Genomic DNA, 15,496 nt, shown 5'->3' on the forward strand with positions numbered 1-15,496 from the left:
ATGGTCCACCCTCGAAGGCTGATGGAACCCAAAAGGTTCCAAGAAGCCCTAGAGGGGTATATGGCTGGAACTGACGGCGATTCTGTTGATGCCCTGACTAACATCTGGGATACTGATCTCTCCAGGGCTATACACAGTATCGCTCCCAAGCGTCCTCTCAGGCCTGCTTCCAAAAAACAGCCCTGGTATACGGAAGACTTCAGGGAAAGGAAGTGGGTTCTGCGACGACTAGAGTGCGACTGGCAAAGACACCAGCACTTAGCCGACAAGGCTCTCCTAGACTCTCATTTGAAGGCCTACGGAGTGGCAATAAGTGCAGCAAAGAATTCGTTCTATGCTGCACGTATTGCATCTGCGGAGTCGCGTCCGGCAGAGCTGTTCAGGGTAGTGAGGGAGCTGACACAACTGCCCCCCTCCCTGAACCCTATTTTAGAACCAACTAAAGCCTGCTGTGACAAATTTAACAACTTCTTCGCAGATAAAATCTCTCGGATAAGGGCTGATCTCGACGCCAGTATATCTTCAGAATCTATTAGAGAGGTGTCCAGAGCTTCCATGGCCCCTGTTATACTGGATGACTTTGAGTTTGTCAGTACCGAGGAAGTGGACAAGATCCTTCGAAGCGTTAGGAAGACGACATGCTCCCTCGATCCCTGTCCCTCATGGCTGGCGGCTCAGGGGGGAGATGCGGTGCTAACTATGTTGCACCGCATAATTAATACATCTCTAAGAGAGGGACAATTTCCATCAAAATTAAAATTAGCTGTGGTCAAACCCCTGCTAAAAAAGCCCTCTCTAGACCCCCTGATTCATAACAACTACCGGCCTATATCGCTGCTGCCATTTTTGGGTAAGGTGATCGAGAGAGCGGTGGCTTTCCAGCTTCAGTCGATCTTGGATGAAACGGATTTTCTGGACCCATTTCAAACCGGCTTCTGGGCGGGCTATGGAGTTGAGACTGCCATGGTCACCCTAGTCGATGATCTCTGTCTGGGCATGGACAGGGGAAGCGCGTCCCCGTTGGTGCTTTTGGACATCTCAGCGGCTTTCGATACCATTGACCATGGTATCCTTCTGGAACGCCTGAGGGAGTTAGATATCGGGGGCACTGCACTCCAGTGGTTCCGTTCCTACCTCTCGGGTAGATTCCAGATGGTGCAGCTGGGGGACTGTCATTCCGATAAGAGGGCCCTTACATCTGGTGTCCCTCAGGGAGCGATTTTGTCTCCCATGCTATTTAACATTTACATGAAACCGCTGGGAGAGATCATCCGGAGACATGGGGTGCGGTGTTATCAGTACGCTGATGACACCCAAATATGTTTCTCTGTGTCTCCGACTGATGCAGTGACTAGGGATGGCATCTCTCCTCTAAATGCCTGCTTGGAGTCGGTAATGGGCAGGATGAGGGAAAACAAACTCAGTGTGAATCCAGGGAAAACGGAAGTACTGGTGATAGGTTCCCCGGATCTGGGTGGTGAGATTTGCCATCCTGTCCTGAACGGGGTCACGCTCCCCTTGAAGGACTCGGTCCTCAGCTTGGGAGTGCTCTTGGACTCTTCGCTCCAGTTGTCATCTCAGGTGGATGCGGTCGTCAGGAGCGCTTGTTATCAGCTTCGTCTGATACGCCAGCTGCGTCCCTACCTGGACCGGGGGGACCTTGAAACTGTAGTACATGCTCTGGTAACCTCTCGATTGGATTTCTGTAATGCACTCTACATGGGGCAACCCTTATACCAAACCTGGAAGCTACAGTTGGTGCAGAATATGGCAGCGAGATTGGTCGCTGGTTGTTCCAGATCTGACCATATAACTCCCATCTTGAAAGATCTTCATTGGCTGCCTATTCACTTCCGAGCTCAATACAAGGTGTTGGTAATGACCTATAAAATCATTCTTTCCCTTACCCCTTTTCATTGACGACCCTGGATTGTATATATTGACTTCCCCCTTTTCTCTGGCCCTTTGCTGTTAGTGTTGTTGTATTGTTTTTAATACTGTTTTTAACTGATTTTATTGGAATGTTTTTATATGCTGTTGTTCACCGCTTTGATCAGGTTTTGGAAAAGCGGGATACAAATAAACTATATATTATATATATTATATTATCAGTAAGTCATAGATGATACGGGACTTATTCTTCACTGACCTGGCATTACATAAGAGCAGAGAAAGGTTTGGCGAATGGTTAGGCATGCTCTCCAGATCTTTTGGGGTAGCAGGGCGAATGGAAGGCGGAATAGATATCAGACATCTATCACGTCTTCTTCTGTAACGACCTTTTGCCCTGCTAACGCCATATCTTCCATTGCCCCACACAACTTGAATTGCTGCTCTGTTGAAGACATCTAATCCCTCTCCTGAAACATACATTGATGGATATATATCTTGGTTGACCTCAAGACCCTCCATCTAACCAACGTCTCATAATCCCCTAAATAGACTAGAGTCAATCTATTGTGACTCCTTAAGTAATGACAAAAACTGGGGACAGAGTTCAATGGTCTTGAGACTAGGCAAGTGGAAAGAAGAGCGGAAAAGAGCCTCACCCAGGCCTGACTGCTTCTGCACTGCCGCTGTTGCTGGAGAGCCGATGGTGAAGAAGGCGGCAATGGAGTCCCACCTTGGCCTCCACTTCAGTTGTGTCGCTCTGGCAACCAGGCAGGTGGAAGGAGGGGCGGAAAAGAGCCTCGCCCAGGCCTGATTGCTTCTGCGCTGCCGCTGTTTATGGAGAGCCGATGGTGAAGAAGGCGGCAAAGGAGTCTCGCCTTGGCTTCCGCTTCAGTTGCATCTCTCAACTACCAATGAACCAAGACCTGAGTTTGCCATTTTCCTCCTGCCTTCCCATCCTTTCCTCTTTTGTTTCACATCTTTTTGTTTATGGGATGCTCCTGAAGTCCATTTTTGACTAATGGCTGGATTAAAACCATCCTTCAAATAACCATTCAATCAGTACAGTGGGCCCTCCACATCCACTGGGGTTAGGGATGCAGGACTTCAGTGAAAGTGGAAAATTTGCAAATTAAAAAAATACTATTTTTTCCCTGAAAGACCATCTCTCCAGGAATCTCTAGGTTCTCCAATGCAACTCTATGGTCAAAATCTGCTGGAGGTTGACCAAAGAATTGTGCTGGAAGACCTACAAATGCCTTGAGAAGTGTTCTATCCAGGAATCTCTAGGTTCTTTTAAGCAACTTCTGATGAAAATTGGCCATAGAGTCATGCTAGAGGACCTAGAGATTCCTAGAGAGAATATGTTAATCAAATCCATGAATAACTAAATCTGCAAAAGGGGAAGCCACGAAATGCGGAGGGTCAACTGTAAATACAAATTATGAGCTTTTCTTTTACCCGGAATCTCTGAATAAGATGTCTTCTGTAATATTCTGAACAGGTATTTTTTCACACTCATTCTAAAGTTTTAAAACACTAAAACTTGTAAATGGGCCTTTTGAAACTTGTTAAAGTTGGCCTGAAAAGGTTGCAGTGAATAATAAAAAAGATCCAGCTTTTGATGTTGAGTTCCATCTTTGAGCAAGGGGGGGGGGGGACCCTCAGCACTGGAGCGAAGTTATTTGGCCTATTTCACCCAGGCAAAAAGCAAGACAAGAAACATACACTACTTTTCATTTAGAGGAAATGTCTGTTCTTAAAAAACATGACAGATAGTTAATTAGGAAACATCTGGCCAAACCGAAGGCAACAGAAGTTGCTCCAATCAATGATGGTTCATTGAAAAGCTTTTCATCTGAGCTCCAAGAGAAAGAGCCAAGTCAGCACTTCTTCTCCCCACTCCCCCTTGAAAAGGAACACTTGCCGATAAAGTGCTAAAAAAATCATACACACACACAGAGACATGCACACACACTATGAGAGATTTAGAGAAAGACTAAGACATGGAAGAGCAGTTATGAAAACTAGATAAGATTGTCAAATGTCAAGATATATAATTAAATACAACAGTTAGCAGCATTCACACCATAGTTTCCCCCCGATTTCTATGGAGTTTATCACACGGGGGAGAAAGCGTCATGCTCCCATTTTTTTCTGTTACCATTGCGCAGTTGCTCAGTATTGGAATAGCAATGAAAGAGTAACGAGAGATGATCACACCTAAACCAAAAACGATGCAGTTCCACTTTAATTTATGATTCCATTTTTGCAGTGTCTGCACAGGTGCAGAAAAGACCTTGCTGAATCATCCTGGTTTTCCCCCTGGGTCATAATTGTGATTTCACACTTCCGGTTTACCTCTATTGTAGACCGCCGGTATCCAAGTCCTTAGGCGGTGTTGTTGAGGGACGGAGGATATTTTTGGGATTATTTCGGAGATGGATACTGATACTTTGGAGTTATTGGTATGTGTTCTCACAGTAATGGTGAATTGTCTGGAAGGGTAGATGAGGAGGGAGAGAGAGAGGCAGCACCAAATAGCAAGCCAAGAATGAAAGCACAATTGTGGAATTGAAGTGATTTGTAAGTACACACCTGATAATATTTTGTTTGCACTTTTGAGATGTTATTAACGATTGAAATGGTTAATACAATCTGATGGGAACATGACACTTTGCTAACTTGTTGACAATGCAATCATTCCAATGTCGTGTGATCATCTTCTCCTCAATTGTGCAGTGGTAACAGAAAAGAAACAGGAGCATGACGCTTTCTCAGTTCTGGGCACCACAATTAAAAAAGGACATTGAGAAACTGGAGCGTGTCCAAAGGAGAGCGACTAAAATGGTGAAAGGTCTGGAAACCATGCCCTATGAGGAATGACTTAGGGAGCTGGGAAAGTTTAGCCTGGAGAAGAGAAGGTTAAGAGGTGATATGATAGCCCTGTTTAAATATTTGAAGGGATGTCATATTGAGGAGGGAGCAAGCTTGTTTTCTGCTGCTCCAGAGACTAGAACCCGGAGCAATGGATGCAAGCTGCAGGAAAAGAGATTCCACCTCAACATTAGGAGGAACTTCCTGACAGTAAGGGCTGTTCGACAGTGGAACAAACTCCCTCGAAGTGTAGTGGAGTCTCCTTCCTTAGAGATCTTCAAACAGAGGCTGGATGGCCATCTGTTGGGGATGCTTTGATTGTGATTTCCTGCATGGCAGGGGGGTTCGACTGGATGGCCCTTGTGGTCTCTTCCAACTCTACAATTCTATGATTCTATGTGATAAACTCCTATGTGTGGGTGTGAAATCTGGACAATTAAGGAAGTTAACTGGGAGAAAATCAACTTAACTGAAATGTGGTGCAGGACGAGAGTTCTATGGATACCATGAACTGCTAAAAAAACCAGAACAATGGGTTGGAAACAATGGCCCTAAGCAAAGATAACTTAACTGAGGTTGTCATAAGCTGCTGCCACACTGCAGAATTAATGTAGGTCACACCATTTCAACAGGGATGGCTCCATCCTAGGGAATCCTAGGATTTGTAATTTGTTGTGGCACCAGAGCACTCTGACAGAGAAGGCTAAATATATCTCAAAACTACACATCCCAGAATTTCATAGCATTGAGCCATGGCAGTTTCATAGCATTCAGCCATGGCAGTTAAAGTGGCACCAAACTACATTAACTCTGCAGTGTAAATGAAGGCATACTTTGGATATATTGTAAGATAACAGGACTTACTGTAAAAGACTATATTGCTTCATAAAGTGGAGGGCAGTAGGGAAAAAAGGAGGCCACAGGTGGATTAAGTCAATCAAGAAGCCACAGTCCTGAGTTTGCAAGTTGATGACAGTGCACTTGGAGGCCTCTCTTTCATAAGATGGCCATAATTTGGTCGTCGATGGCAGATCCCTACATCAACATAGAGGAAAGAGTGTTCCGAATGACTACCAGTTTTTATTTTATTTTATTTTATTTTTTTGGGCACCACCAGCATATTTCTGAGAGGCTTCCCAGAGGAAATTTAGTTCCAGGAATGACAAACAGCTGGTGAACCTCATTATCATGCACTGCAGCACTTGATTTGAAAGTACAAACTTAAGTAATGGTTTTCAGTGATAGCACCTCTTGGAAAAAGAAATATAGCACATAGGAGATATTTCCAAATAACCTGCAAGATGAGCATATGCTGAGCAAGCATAAGGGTTTTCCTCAATGGAAGAAGAAGACGAGACAATATCATATCAGGATGTGAAATCAAAGGACTGTTCCATATAGGATGCCATGAACAAAGTTCTTTGTGATCAGAAACGTCTGAGTGACTACAGGAGCTATATGTTGCCAAGTTAACTGAACATTACTTTTAGCAAGAATTGTGACAAGGGAGCTCTGACAGCTGATACTGCAGTGGGCCTGAAGGTTAATCATTGTTTAGTCCTTCCTAAAATGCTGGCAGAAACTTTCCTAGTTAACACCTTGCTACTGTAGGGAACTACCATTGTGTTGTGTGCCTTCAAGTTGTTTCCGACTTATGGTGACTATACTGTATATCACAGGGTTTTCTGGGGCTGAGAGTGTGCAGCTCACCCAGCATCACTCAGTGGGCTTCCTTGGCCAAGCAGGAAATCAAACCCTGATTTCCAAAGTCATAGTCCAACACTCAAAACCACTACACCATGATGGTTGTCAGGAAACTGCAAATACCTGTAACGAAACAGGTATTTGTAATTTCTTTTGTTTCTCTTACTGCAGAAAATCTGTTATGGAGAGCAAGACCAAATAACTTCAAACTGCTTTTCATGATTGTGTGAGAAAAAGTGTGTTATGGTAGTTAAGAGTGTTGAAGTTTGACTTGGGAAATGTTGGCGCTAGTTCCCAACAAGCTGGTTACCCCTGATTGCCCTTCAGCCTATCACATTCTCTCAGCCCATCCTACACGATAGGGTTTTTGTGAATACAAAATAAGGAGGAGAATCATTACTGGACAAAAGGCAGGTTATAAATATAAGCAGGAACCCTCTATCATGGTCTATGTTATATAACTCTATGTATACTTAGCTCTATAGCAGAGGTGCTAAGAAACCATGGGGCTGAACAGATGGCCCTTTTAAGCTACTGTCCGGCCAGCTTTGGAGCATGACATTCATTTGCCACATTTCCAGAAGCCGCCCTGAAGCTGCCTGGAGATTGGGTGGCTGCTCAGACATGGGCAGTTTCAAGGCGCTCTGGCGGCACAGCGTTCAACCCACTGATGGACTGCAGTTTATTAATATATTCCAATTCTACTGTTTCATTTTTCAATCTTCCTCTGTAGTTTTTGTTATTCTTCAAGGACTGCTGTTCTGAGGACTGAGATGGATTGCCCGGGAAGACTGTTCTGCAACCAGTTTTTGTGTATTCTCATTCCTAATGTCTGGTTTATGTCCATTTATCCTCTGGAAGAGGGACTGGCTTGTTTGCCCAATATAGAGTGCTGAAGGGCATTGCTGACATAGTACGGCATAAATCACATTGGAAGATGAGCAAGTGAAACTCCCTCTAATATTGTGGATGATGTCATTGGATCCTGTGATGACATTTCCTGAGTAGATGTGTAGGCATTTGAGTTTGTGGCAAAACTTTGTACCCTGTACATATCTGTGTTGTGTATCCTCCTGCTGGTAAGTAACTATTTGAGGTTTGGAAGCTGTCTGTAGACAAGTCTGTGAAAGCTCATGCTACCAACTCCTCTCTTTCAGTTAGTCTCAAAGGTGCTACAAGATCCTTTTGCATACTGATTTTCAAGCTATGCCTTTGAGTAACAACAACAACAAGCTATCTAGTTGCAAGAACCCCTGGACTCAAGGCTCACTCTGCCACCATTCCATCAAGTAATTATCTTCAGTGATAATTAATGGAGTAAAATTAGAAATTAAAACCTGCTCCCTTAAAAATGTAGTTACCCTTGTTCACTGCATTATTATTTCTGCCTGTCTTAAAATCATGATGCAGTCTTTCGAAGGATTCCTAAGACCTGGTTCTATCTCCTGAGCTGCCAAACCATTTCTGGACTCTACATGGAAATAGTCTGTGTGCACCATCTGCTGGTCAATTCTACTCCAAGTCTTATAAAGTGGAAGGTGAGTCAACCACTTTAAGGCTTTATCTGCACTGCAGAAATAATCCAGTTTGACACCACCTTAACTGTCATGGCTCTGGAATTTTCTGCTCTGATGTCACAACAAACTACAGTTCCTAGAATACCATAGCATTGAGCCATGGCAGTTAAATGATGTCAAAATTGATTGTTTTTCCAGTGCAGATTAGACTAGAACTGGCAACTCACCTTGTAAATAGGTTGCAAGCCCCAACTTTCCCTTGTTTAACACCAGGCCTCACACATTTTTCAGAATCAGAATGTATCTTCTTGGCTTCATTTCCCCCCTATTAGGGGTGGGGGCTTCTGGCTATTCTTGTGGCTCCTGAGAGATCTTGGGGCAGAAGTCTGGCCTCAGATCCATTGTGAATCCCCATGTTTGCTCTAGGGGAAGTATTCTCCTGATTTTTCTCTCTCTAGTAACTGTGACAACATAAACTAATAGGCATTGCTGCTGTGCCAAATATATATGAGACATTCTTGCACTAATGGAATATATACAACTGGCTGTGCCAATTTATCCTAAGCTATGCTGTACTTTAAAAGCATATGACTGAGAGTCATCCATTATTTAGAAAGAAAATATATGCCCTGCTAAAACAGTTTCTCTCTTTCCCTAGCTCTTTCTCTCTCTTGCTTTCTCTAATCTCTCTCCACTTCCTCACCTCTTTTTCTTGAAAACCTGGATGGGAACCCAGGACAATATATCCTCTGCCCTCAAATTAATTGTAGCTGTTTTGATTAAAGTGCATTATCATATAAATATTTTATTAAGACTGGAATTAAATCTTCCTTTGCTTATGAACTGTGACAACTTTAAAGTCTAACCTTTTACGGCTTGGAAACACATAATTATTTTGCTCATTATCCGCCTTTAATAGTTCGATCACTTAATATGCCTTACCATTTGGAACCAGCCTTTGGTGCCAAGTTCAGATCGATGCTGTTAGTTATTTGTGCTTCTACACATAATTAAGCTAAAATTAAAAGCAATTTAACCTTGCAGATCACTCACTGTGCTGTATTAATTTGGCCAGGAATAGAGTCACAAATATATATATGAAAGGGCTTGAGGTGGCCCGCAGTGCCATTTACAAACCATATGAAATAGTTCAACCTTGTTGATCTTGCTAGAACTGTTGGCTCATGTTCCAGCCTTGTTGTTTAAGTTAAGTAGTTTGTGGATCACAGCCTTTATGGATTATGTGCAGTTATCAGTAGGTGACACATTGGACAAAACAGAGCATTCCTAGAAAGTCATAGGAAATGTCCTAGGGTAGGTATAGGCATAATGGAATTGGCAGTTAGTGAGGAGTATGTATTACTCAAGTCACTGGCTGCTTGATACCCATTTTGCAGTGAGATTTGGCTCAGATCATAGCTTTTTTAGCAACTGTTGTCCAAACAAGTAACTTTCATCTCCTCCCATGTTTCACAGATGAAAACTGGAAAATATGTGTCCAAGCATCATCAGAATGTTGTCAAAATGTCAAAGTTATTACAGGTGAAGTCTCCCTTGTCCAAAATACTTGGGACCAGAAGTGTTTTGGATTTTTGGAATTTTTCAGATTTTGGAATATATGCATATAAATAATGAGATTTCTTGGAGATGGAGCCCTGGTCTTAACGTGAAATTCATATACACCTTATACATATAGTGCAGATATTTTATACATAATATTTTTATTAACTTTGTGCATAAAACAAAGTTTGTATACACTGAACCCCCAGAAAGCAAAGGTGTTATGACCCCAGTCACCGATTTAAAAAGTTTTGTATTTTGGAGTATTTCAGATTTCAGAATTCCTGATAAAGGAGATTCAGCCTGTAATGAGAAAGAACAGAAAAGCTTGGAGAGGCAGCAGAATGCTTTTTCCTAAGCCTCTCTTCTCCCCCTGCTGAGTTAATTGAGTAAGAATTACTTTTGCAGGTTGAACTCAGTTTGCAGCAACTGATGTAAAGTGTGAACAAACAGAGAAAGTGGGAGGATGAGAGAGAAGCTGAGACACTTTTAAAGCAGCTGAAGAAATAGGACAATAGAGCATCTATTGGAATTGTTCGTCACAGATATGCACAGTTGGAAGGTTTGAACCTTTCCAAACTCAGGACCCCTGGCCAATATGACCTCTAGTCATACTCACTAGTGGACTGTGAGAGTTGTAGACCAAAGTCCAAGTTCTGCACTACAAAATAATATCTTCCTCCGCTTTACAGTCACTGCACTCTGCATCAATATGCAGAAAAGGCTGTTTTTCAAAGCTTTTCTGCTTTATTTCTTTTGGAAGACTTAGGTAGGCCTGTTGTGGATCAAGCAGTTCATGTTCCTCTGTATTAGATGGGCCCTTTTTGCTCTTGGAAATATGTAAAAGGGAATGGATAAAACAGATGAAAACAAGCAGAGCTATATTAATTTTGGCACAGTATCCAAAGCTACATGGTGATCCAGTTAATAGTTTCAGATACAGGAAAGCTGGGGCCCTTTGGTTTCAGTAAAACAATTTAGGATTGCTTGGCAAGTTGAAAAGTTGAAGTACTCAAGGGATTTCACACATTTTCTGGAAATGAAGTCACTGCAAACTTGCAATCAAAGGCAAAAATCATTTCGGGAAAGATATTCAGTTTATATTCAAATAACATTCTTGATGCTTTCATGGGATTTCTGACAGCAGTTTAGATAGATGGATTTTAGATAGATAGATCCTTAATTTTCTGTCAAAGAATCCATGTCTATGTACTTTATTAACATCGATACATCTGAAGAAGTAGACAAGTCTACAGAAGCTTATGCTACAACATCTTTCGCAGTCTCAAAAGTGCTACAAGATCCCTTTCCATACTGATGTTCCAGACTAGGCTGGGCCTCTGAATGCTACATGTGTACCTCAATTGACAAAGTACATGAGCCTGACTTCTTTAACAGTAAATATGGTACCAGGGGAAGAAACAGCATGGAAATAATAAGGATAGGGAGCCCATGCAGCCAATAGGCTCTGAGAGTTTTCATCCAACATCTTGAATGTCACATGAGTCTGACTCTTGGATCTGCTCCCCCACCCCCCACCCCAAAAAAGGTTCAATCAATTGGTATGATTTCATAGGTACTAATTCTTAGGATTTCTGAATAGGGCAAAATTTAAGTTGACATTTTCACACACAAATGACTTGGACCTGTATAGGTCCCTGGGCTTTTCACTGCACAAATATATCTGAGGAAGTAAGCTTAGATTTACAAAAGCTCATGCTGCCAACTTATTTCTTTCAGTTAGTCTCAAAGGTGCTACAAGATCTCTTTACAATCTGCCATCAAGTGAATGATAATGCAGTATACAGTTGCCCTTCCATTTGCGTGGACTCCGTTTGCGCGACCCTTTCTTACTTGCGAGGAGCAAACAGAGGGGATTAATTCAAGCCTATGGGGCTTGAATATGTGCAAAATTCCATTTTCGCGGGGGGTGGATGGGTCCGGAATGGATCCCCTGTGAAAATGGAGGGCTGACTGTATTTTAAATGGAACAAAGGACTGTGTAGAGTTTTTAATGGAATACAGGAAAAGACAGAAAGGTAAATTTTAAGATTGTGCAGCAACACTCTTGAGATTAGGATCTGAACTAAAGTCTCCCGGGAATAAGGCCAACCTCATGATGATCTTTTTATCACTAAGATGTGTGAGTTTAACCCAAACAATTTAGTGCCATTCTTGAATGTTGCTGGTAGAGCAGTCTCACTAGTGAAAAGGGAGCTTGGGAAAGTTAGGAGGGGGTGATGGCATCTCCCAGAACCCACCAGTCAGAGAAAGTCACTCCAACCCATGTATGAGTAAACAAATTGTATCTAGTGGGGAGAGTTTCTACACTGCGCAGACAGTGCTGTTGTCTTTATACCACACATACACACATGCAAAATGTGTCTTATATGGTCACTGGGAGCTATTTATATCTTGCCAATTAATCTGGCTCAAACTGAGCAGGATTAGAAATTGCATCTCCCTTAATTATAGGTATATAAACTGGAGGCCAACAGCTGCTTCACCATTCTCAGCTGGGAGATATTTGCCCTAAACAGTCAACACCCTCCACTGATATAAAAACAGGGGCCTGAGATGGCCTGCACTCATGCCCATCTGTTGCAGTGGCATCGTGCCCACTCACAACTTTGCCTGGACCCATGCCCTGTGACACAGGTGTTAGGCAATGGAATGGGTAGCAAACTTGCTTTCTAGCTGGAAGCTACAGAATCCTCTTTTCCGTTGATGGCATCTGTGGAGAAGAGAGGAATGGTAAGCATCATGAAAAAGACTGTCTCCAGATAACACAGCCTCAAGGGGAAGGGGAGACTTAATTCACATATGGCTGTCTCTTCTTTCCATAGAGGAAAAGAAAGATGTGAACACTTTGGCGGGATACAAACCGCCAAATAGTACGTCATCAATACGTACTAGGGTTAGGAAGGGGCGGTGCTTCCGCACCCCCCTAACCCTAATACGTATTGAATACGTACAAGATGGCGGCGCCCTGTTCATACGGGTGCAGCCATCTTGACGTATCGGACGCTGAGCGTCCGTACGCGTCGCGTCCTTTGTGACGTAGCGAGTGCTCCCCTGGCGCCTCGCTACGTCGCAAACGCGACTCCAAAAGAAGCTCCATTTTGGAGCTTTTTTTTTGCTCCGCGCGGGAGCCGCGCGGTTTGGCTGCTGCAGCTCCCGCGCGGAGCAAATTGCGCCGGCGGGGGAGCACCGCAAAGCGGCGGTTTGTATCCCGCCTATATTTCCAATTTATATCTCACAAATTAATATATCAGAATTGTACCCTAGAATATTACATTAGTAACAGAGGCTTTCAAGCCAACTACAGTGGGCCCTTGGATACCAAAATCCCCATTGATATCAAAATTTTCAATAGCCATTACAGTTTAACATTTTCAATAGCCATTACAGTTTTCCTTCCACACTCACATCCTAGAGATTTGCAGTTTTGATTATTCATGAGGCCAAGGCCTCCACCACCCCAGACCCTTTCCTTCCCCCCCCCACCCCATCACTCCCTTGGGAAGGCAGTGATCTGGCTGGGAAAGGGGCAGGAAGCCAGTTGAAGGGATAGGAGGGTGGGGGGGAAAGAGTGTGCACCCCTGCTCCTGTTCCCCCACCCCCTCCCTTTAATTGGCTTCTGAGGGAAGAAGTTATTTTTCCACATTTGCGAGGGTCTTGTTCCCCTAATCCTTGTGGATATGGAAGGTGAACTGTATATACAATGGGGTAGTAAAAAGGTATCCCTTATATAAAATGGCAAAATTAAGGCTTCTTTTTTGGAATTTAACAAACAACAACATTTTCAAACTGTGGATGGCTGAATCTGTAGATTAAGAAAGCTGACTGTAAAGTAAGGTAAGTAAGTGCTACATGTTAGGCAACAGATAGGCAAAGTATGGTTCAAAACATATCAGTGTCATCAGCCTAACAGTGGAAGGCTGTTGGGAGATGTAGCCTGGCAATTTCTGAAGAACTAAACTTTTAAATCCTTTTGTTAGTCAATCAGTGGCAGGCATTCTGTTAGTGACACACACACACATGTATGGGGAGTGGATTATTTGCCATAGTATAACCAACATACTCAGTTGACAGTGGTGGAAATGGAATTTCAGATTGCATTGTGGTTTTGAGTGAGCTCTCATCACTAGAATCATAGAGTTGGAAGAGACCGCAAGGGCCATCCAGTCCAACCTCCTGCCATGCAGAAAATCTAAATCAAAGCATCCCTGACAGATGGCCATCCAGCCTCCATTTGAAGACCTCCAAGGAGGGAGACTCCACTACACTCCTAGGAAGTGTGTTCCACTGTCGAACAGCCCTTACTGTCAGGAAATTCCTCCTAATGTTGAGGTGGAATCTCTTTTCCTGCAGCTTGCATCCATTGCTCCGGGTCCTAGTCTCTGGAGCAGCAGAAAACAAGCTTGCTCCCTCCTCAATATGACATCCCTTCAAATATTTAAACAGGGCTATCATATCACCTCTTAACCTTCTTTTCTCCAGGCTAAACATACCCAGCTCCCTAAGTCGTTCCTCATAGGGCATGGTTTCCAGACCTTTCACCATTTTAGTCCCAGCTTCTGCCAACCTAGCAGTTTGAAAGCATGTATACAGTAAGGGCAAATAGATGAATAGGTACCACTTCGATGGGAAGCTAACAGTATTCTGTGCAGTCATGTTGACCACATGATCACAGAGTTGTCTTTGACTACGCTGGCTCTTTGGCTTAGTAACAGAGATGAGCACTGCCACCTAAGGTCAGACACAACTAGACAATCTTGCCAAGGGAAAACCTTTACCTTTACCTTTAACTAACATATTTGGCTGACAATGCTGGAAGTGGAATTTCACAATGCATTGTGGTTGTGAGTTACGCAATGTGGTCATGCATTGTTAATTGCTCATTGTACCTTGCACATTGTACTCACCCAGAATAACAACATTCTGTGACATATGCCAATGACTGGGTACTCTTGTGCAAGGTACAATGTATAAGTTATAGTGCTCGTACAGCATAGTTCTGCATATGAACATTTATGTTACGCTGAGAAGATGTTGGATAGCAGCCAAATGAGAACAACTGAAAGAGAGGAATACAAATACAGATATGTAAATATACAAACAGTCCTAAAAAGGAATCATACAACAACGGCAGGTTACAAACCGCCATTAGGGACGTCCTGAGGACGTCCCAGTTTGAAAAAGGGGCGTCTCTTCTAGGCGCCCCTTACCCCATCATGGACTCAGTCCGTACAAAATGGCAGTGCCCTGTTCATACGGGCACCGCCATTTTGACGTAGCGGATGCTCCATGTCCGCACATGGCGCACTGGAAGTGATGCCGCGAGTGTGCCCTTTGGTACTCGCGGCGCCTCTTCCGGGGCCTGAGAAGGAGCACGATTTCCGCGCTCCTTCTCTGCAGCGTCCGGAAGCCGCGCCGTTTAAAGGCTGTGGTTCCCAGACGCTGCAAGCGGAGGCAGAGCCAGACCGCTGCTTCTCAGCGGTCTGTAACGCGCCAACATAAGACATTACCATAAATCCCCTTTTTCCAGGACATTTCCTTTTTCTCAGAGCTAAAATCTGGGTGGATTTATAAAATGTCTAGAATGGACCAAGATTCTGGAGATGAAGGTTTGATTCCCAGCTCAGCCATAAAAGCCACTGGGTGACCTTGGGCAAGTCACATGCTCTCAGCCTCTGAAAAAGGCAAAGGCAAACCCACCCTGAACAAATCTTGCCAAGAAGATAGCCCCATGATAGGTTCATGTTAGGATCATCATAAGTCAGGAATGACTTGAAGGTGCACAACAACAATTGGCTACTAAGTTCATACTGAAAGAAGGAGGTGATCAGATAGTAAAGCTCTGAAGAAGAGGAAGAGAGACCTGGTAGCTTAAAAATATTCTGAGGGAACCCCCTAAAGCAGCCAGTCCCAGTCCTGAGTGACTC

Source organism: Sceloporus occidentalis, unplaced genomic scaffold (assembly GCF_023333645.1).
Source record: "Sceloporus occidentalis isolate IW3139 unplaced genomic scaffold, rSceOcc1.0.p SCAF_3, whole genome shotgun sequence".
Lineage (NCBI taxonomy): Eukaryota > Metazoa > Chordata > Lepidosauria > Squamata > Phrynosomatidae > Sceloporus > Sceloporus occidentalis.